Below are 6767 nucleotides of genomic sequence, written 5' to 3'. Positions count from 1 at the left end.
TGTGAATTTTGACTTTATTTGCAAAATCTCTCTGAAATTTGTAAAAGTTTTTTATATGAAAAATCATCTACCCCGTTAAACATTTGCAAAATCCTCAAAAACCTAATAGAAAAAAGTTACGGGGCTTTTAAGATCTAGAGTGGAAAAAATTGAAAAATATTCAAACAGTGGGCAAACTGTGGTCAAACAATGGTCAAACTAATTATTCTACAATATTCGTGTTACTAAATAATTATTTTTTTATTTCAATTCCGGTCAAATCTGGTCAAACTGTGGTCAAACTGTGGTCAAACAATGGGCAAACTAATTATACAAGAAATATTAGTGTTACTAAATAATTATTGTTTTTAAAACAATAGTTTCAAACTCAAACAGTGAAATGTGTCACTTCATGCTCAAGCAAAATTCATGAAGGTTAATAGGATTGACATCTTACTATTGTCAGGAAAACAACAAGTGCAGGCTCGGAAACGAAGCAGAATAGAACCTGAAAGTTAAGCGTGCTCGGGCTGGAGTAGTGAGAGGGATGGGTGACCGGTCGGGAAGTTAGATGATTTGGAATGAGTGATCCACACTTGAGCAGTTAAGAGAGGTGATTAGAGACTAAATCATCAAATAATTCAGAAAAAAATAAAAATAAAAAAACAAAAAAAAATTCCAAAATTTTCAAAAAAAATTCAAAAAAAAACCTTTAGTACCAGTTGGTAACACCAACCGGTACTAAAGGTCCCCCGTACCAGGGCGCGAGCTCACACCACGTGGTGGCACTTTAGCGCCGGTTCGTGCCGAACCGGTACTAAAGGGGGGGGGGCCTTTAGTGCCGAAACCTTAGTGCCGGTTCCATAACCGGCACTAAAGGCCCTTACAAACCGGTACTAATGGTCCGTTTTCTACTAGTGCTACCCTCTCATGGGGCCTTGGGGTGGGGAGGAGCTGCCCCTTCTCGGGAAGCCGGTGCGCGATGTCTTTGGACAAGTATCCGGCCTTCCTAAGCTTTTTGACGTCGCCCTCCGTGACGGAGGAGACCTTCCACTTACCTCCTGCTCCGGACATTGCTGAAGAAGGTTGAGGTGGGAAGTGCGGGCTTGGGCGCTGGAGCTCGAGTGCGCAGGAGATGGATAGGCAAAGGAGGAAGAAGGCGTAGGTAAAAAGGTGGATCCTTGTCCCCTTATATGGGCGGATGCGGTTGTGCGTCCCCACCTGCCTAGTAAAACTCGCTTGCCTCCCAAGCGCCGTGATAAGTGTCGCGGTTGGATTACCCACATCCGTATTGATGATAATCCCGTAAAGGGGGTACACAATCTCTGCTTTGACAAGACGTGCCAAGGAAACCGCCTCCCAAAACATGCTGAGGTGGAAAAGTAAAAACGATTCGAGTAAAGGACTTGGCCGTAGTGTGATGACACACTGCGGAATACGTCAGCAGATTTGATTTGTGTTAATATTATTCTCTCTATGGCAATATGTGGAAACTTATTTTGCAGAGCCGGACACTACTCTTGGTGTTTACAATCTTCTACGAAGGACTTGGAGGAGGAACCCGCCTTGCAATGCCGAAGACAATCTGCGCGCCGGACTCGTCGTCATTGAAGCCTAGTTCAGGGGCTACTAAGGGAGTCCTGGATTAGGGGGTGTTCAGGTAGACGGACTATACCTTCAGCCGGACTCCTGGACTATGAAGATATAAGATTGAAGACTTCGTCCCGTGTCCGAATGGGACTTTCCTTGGCGTGGAAGGCAAGCTTGACGATGCGGATATTCAAGATCTCCTACCATTGTAACCGACTCTGTGTAACCCTAACCCTATTCGATGTCTATATAAACCGGAGGGTTGTAGTCCGTAGGCAATCAATCCCATAGACAACAATCATACCATAGGCTAGCTTCTAGGGTTTAGCCTCCTTGATCTCGTGGTAGATCTACTCTTGTACTACCCATATCATCAATATTAATCAAGAAGGAGTAGGGTATTACCTCCATCGAGAGGGCCCGAACCTGGGTAAAAAACATCATGTTCCTTGTCTCCTGTTACCATCCGGCCTAGACGCACAGTTCGGGACCCCCTACCCGAGATCCGCCGGTTTTGACACTGACAGTCGTTATGACCACGGACACGGCTAGACGAGTCCGGCGTAACTATATAATTGTTAAAGGTTTGATGGTTATACACCCCTATACAAGGGGCTCCTCGCATGTAAACAAGCAGCAATAAAGCTCAATTCTTCCCACCTTGAATCATACTTTTTTTACTTAGTATAACATACATTTCGCACGACTACTTTTTCAACCAAGTTCCTCTCTTTTACAGACGAACATCATGCTACACCCATCCAGGATACGGCACAAGGGAGACACAGGCGTAGACGTGTAGCAGGGACCCGTTCCAAGGATTCTTTTCAGATTAAGACCATGCGTAAACCTTTTTCACTGTCTCTTATTGATACACATCCCACGGATTCTCAGTGCAACTGAGAAGGAGGCTGGCGTCTTGGCATGTGGCCACGTCAGAATAATGCATGTACTTGGACACCAGGGGCTTATTACAAAGGGTGCTTTAGCCCGTTTAAAATCACAAAGACCGAATACCTTAGGGAGTGTTCGGCGTCGCGAGTTTGGCCTTATATGCATCAGCTCCGAATCATGTCTTTGGTCAAATGTTGGGGTTGCCCGACTCCTATGTTTTGCTGCCTTATGTTCCGCTCTATCGGCTAAGGCGGCACCAGGAGAACTATTGCGATTGTGCCCCGGTTCAGCCAGGCGAGCACCTCGGTAAAGAAAGCCGAAAACTGACTATCATGATATAGCGTGAGACTGGTCAACCACTCGATGACCTAGCGGAATCTTTGGGATTCCTCCGCCTAAACGAAGGGCCGTTTCCCGGCCAGGCACACACGCGCCCTGAATTCAGGTGAGCGCGGAGCCACCAGGGGCTATATAGTAGCCCCACTGTCAAACTCCTATGGCTAAGTGAAAGTGATAAAGCATTATAGTCCGATTGCCTAGTTTGCTGCGCTACCACCTCCTTAATGGACCAAGACGTTGGATCAAGTGTGAGAATGCGCCTTCTGCGAACACCCCCGCATTATATGTGTGGGGGCAGAAGCCGACAACTGCCATCTATCAGGTTATATATTCATATACGTAAACGGCCGCACAGGAGGTATTATAATTCTTGCAGGAACAAGTATAAAAAGCTTCTACATTTCAGCAAAATATTGTTTTCAATAGGAATACATGTTATTCGAACATAATATCCTTCGAGCACTGCATCTCTATTGAACGAGCGCCTTCCAGGACTTCTTGAAAGTAGTGCTCGGCAGGTACTCGGCTTTCGTCCGAATCTTGGGCTGCAACGGCGGTAGCCTCCATCTCCGCCCAGTATGTCTTGACACGGGCAAGGGCCATCTGCGCACCCTCCACGCATGTCGACCTCTTCATCGCATTGATATATGGCACCGCACCAAGGAACTGCTGCACCAAGCTAAAATAACTGTTCGGCTTTGGCCTTTCCGGCCATAGATAATCCACGACATACCTCATGGAAAGTCCGGATAACCTATTCAACTCGGCCCATTCGGCCAACCGATCAGTCAATGGAAGCGGATGCTCTGGAGAATTGTGACCAGAATAGCTTTTCCACTTCACGATCCATTTGATCTCGGAAGTGTTCGGTCGCATCAGCAGCACTCACCGCTAAATCCAGATATGCGTCCGCCAAACTCCACATCCAGTCCAACGGAGCATATTAAGGATCTCCGAACTTCATCCGCAGCATAAAGGGCTACCCAGCCGCGATATCTCCGGCTTGACGCAGCTCCTCCTTCATTGCTCTCATCGCAGAACGAGCATCCTTGGCCGCTGTCGTGGCCTTCTCTAGGTCCGTCCAATCCGCCCGGTCTTCCTTTTCAAGAAGCTTGCAGCGGTCAACAACGTTCTTCAACTTCATAGCCATATCGGCCATATCCTCCTTGCTCCGGCAGTGAGCAGCCTGTTCAGCTTTTAGCTCCTCAACCGCCTTTAGGGCAGCCGCATCGCTTTTCCTGGCTTCTTCTTTCACTCGGCCAAGCTCTGCCCGAAGGTTCTCCATGGCGGCAGCCCCATCTGCGTTAAGCACACACGTTATAAGAAACTGGCATCAAGCTCCTCTTACCAGGTGTCTCCGGAGAAATTACATACCTTGTGCCTCGTCAAGCCGCTTGTTAACAAGCGCGATGTCGGCATCTGCCACGTCAAGTTGCCGCTTTAGCTCGGCAAATTTATCAGTCTGGCTGGCCGCCGGACACTTTGCCACCTACATATGAAGGCGGAAAAATTATACCTGGGACTATGATCCTCTACGTGCCGTCATCTTCGACAGCACCTAGAGTATCAGGGGCTACTATCTATACAGGGCGCATCTTAAAATATGCGGTACTGTCAAAAGATCCTTCAGTACCTCCGATCGTGCACCGGGCGGTGCTGGAGTCACTCGATTGCTTCTTCCAGAAGCCAGACACGGAGGGCTTCGGGTGGCCATATGACTACCTTCCGGCCTTTCCGGATCAGGAGAAACCCTCCGCTACGACACCTCAGGGTCGCCCGCCTCATGGGGCGGTATGGTAGGGGGAGGCGTTCCGCTCTCCATCATCTCTGGCAGAAGATACCCCGAAGACGAGCTCTGCTGAGAAGGGCTAAGATCCGAACTACAAGGTAAATTTTCGGTTATTTTCCTCAGAAGTGAAGCAAGGATTTCTCTCATAATTAAACACCCTTTTACTTACGGCTCGGTGGAGGGCTGATCCCCTTGAGGGCATAGTACGGCCGGGGTATCCCCTGGCTCAGGACCCCCTGGCGAAGACTTCTTCCCCCGCTTCGAGATCCTTGTCTCCGGGTCTTCAGAGGCGGTCCTCTTCTTCCCCTGAGGAGAGGAATTTTCGATTCCTCCCTTCGGGACCACCTCCTCTATGGAGGCAGTAGCTTCCTTGTTCCCCCCTTCGTTTTCTTCTAACGGTGCGACCTCCAGCATCCTGGTTAACACGACATCTGGTGAGCTCTCTAGAAGGGGTCCGGACACCTGATTAACTTCGCCTTCTCTATCCACTCCTGGTTCAAAAGCAGCTCTTTTAAAGGCGATGTTGCGATAAAGGAACAGATAGCGTGTCCGGGCACAGGGCTACTTATTAGGTATCAGGACGATTGCAGCTCAGACCTGCATCCTCAGTGGAATCCGGACACATTACTTGTGTTCCAAAGAACAATTTGTACATCTCCACGGGCGTCATGCCAAGGAAATGTTGAAGAGCTCGCGGTCCCTCCGGATTGAATTCCCACAGGTGGAGGGGGCGACGTTTGCAGGGCAGAACTCGACGAATTAGCACAACCTGCATCACCACGACCAGACTGACATCTATATCCAAGAGGTCTCGGATGCGGCTCTGCAATATGGGAACGTCCTTTGCCGGCCCCCGGTCTAGTCCCTTGCTGACCCATGACATTAGTTGTGGCGGGGGACCCGAGCGAAAAATAGGCAGGGCCACCCACTTGGTACCCCTGGGAGCTGTGATATAAAACCACTCTTGTTGCCAAAAGCTGGACTCGTCTGGGAAAGAGCCCTTGGGCCATGGGGCGTTAGCATTGTTGCTTATTATGGCGCCTCCGCACTCTGCTTGCCATCCTTCGACCGTCTTCGGCTCCACCTTGAAGGTCTTGAGCCATAATCCGAAGTGAGGGGTAATACGGAGGAAAGCTTCGCACACGACTTTGAACGATGAGATTTGGAGGATAGACTCTGGAGCTAAGTCGTGGAAGTCCAGTCCTTTTGCATGTTAAGCCTACCCTCAGAGGAAGTGAGAAACAAACACGACGCTCTCACCAGGCTTGGGAGTGGGGATAACCTGCCCTTGAGCCGGTAGCCTATGCGGGATTTCGCCGGTCAAGTACCAGGCCTCCCTTAGCTTTATTATGTCTTCCTCCATGACGGAGGAAGGCATCCATCGACCTTGGAGGTTGGATCCGGACATGATTGAAGGTCCGAAGCGCCTGAATCTGAAGCTTCGGGTGTTGGAACTCGAGGTAGGAGGCGGATTCGATTGAGATCAAGAGAAAAAGTAGGGCCTTGGTCTCTTTATAAAGAGGTGGAAGACGAGAGCCCTCCATGTGATCGTTTTGGACTTACCTTCGATCGAGGAGACATCCCAACGGGCACGATCGGGTTACCCACGCCCTTATTGATGAGAACCCCATGATAAGGGGACACGATCTCTGCTTCGAAAAGACGTGCTAAGGAAACCGCCTCGCAAAACGCGCTGAGGTTGGGCAGTAAAAAATTAAGGCTCGGTTGTGGTGTGATGTCATGCTACAGAGTACGTCAGCAGATTAGATTTGTGAAAATATTACTCTCTCTACGGTGGTATGTGGAACTTGTTTTGCAGAGCCGGACACGATCCTCGTGTTCAACATCTTCTATGAAGTATTCTGAGGAGGAACCCACCTTGCAATGCCGAAGACAATCTGCGCAGCGGACTCATCGTCGTTGAAGCCTGGTTCAGGGGCTACTGAGGGAGTCCTGGATAAGGGGGTATCCGGACATCCGGACTATAACCTTTGGCCGGACAGTTGGACTATGAAGATACAAGATTGAAGACTTCGTCCCATGTCCGGATGGGACTATCCTTGGCGTGGAAGGCAAGCTTGGCAATACGGATATGTAGATCTCCTTCCTTGTAACCCACTCTGTGTAACCCTAGCCCCCTCCGGTGTCTATATAAACCGGAGGGTTAGTACGTAGG

The sequence above is a fragment of the Triticum dicoccoides genome, chromosome 3A (genome assembly GCF_002162155.2).
Source record: "Triticum dicoccoides isolate Atlit2015 ecotype Zavitan chromosome 3A, WEW_v2.0, whole genome shotgun sequence".
Classification (NCBI taxonomy): Eukaryota; Viridiplantae; Streptophyta; class Magnoliopsida; order Poales; family Poaceae; genus Triticum; species Triticum dicoccoides.
This window is presented reverse-complemented; position numbering follows the sequence as displayed.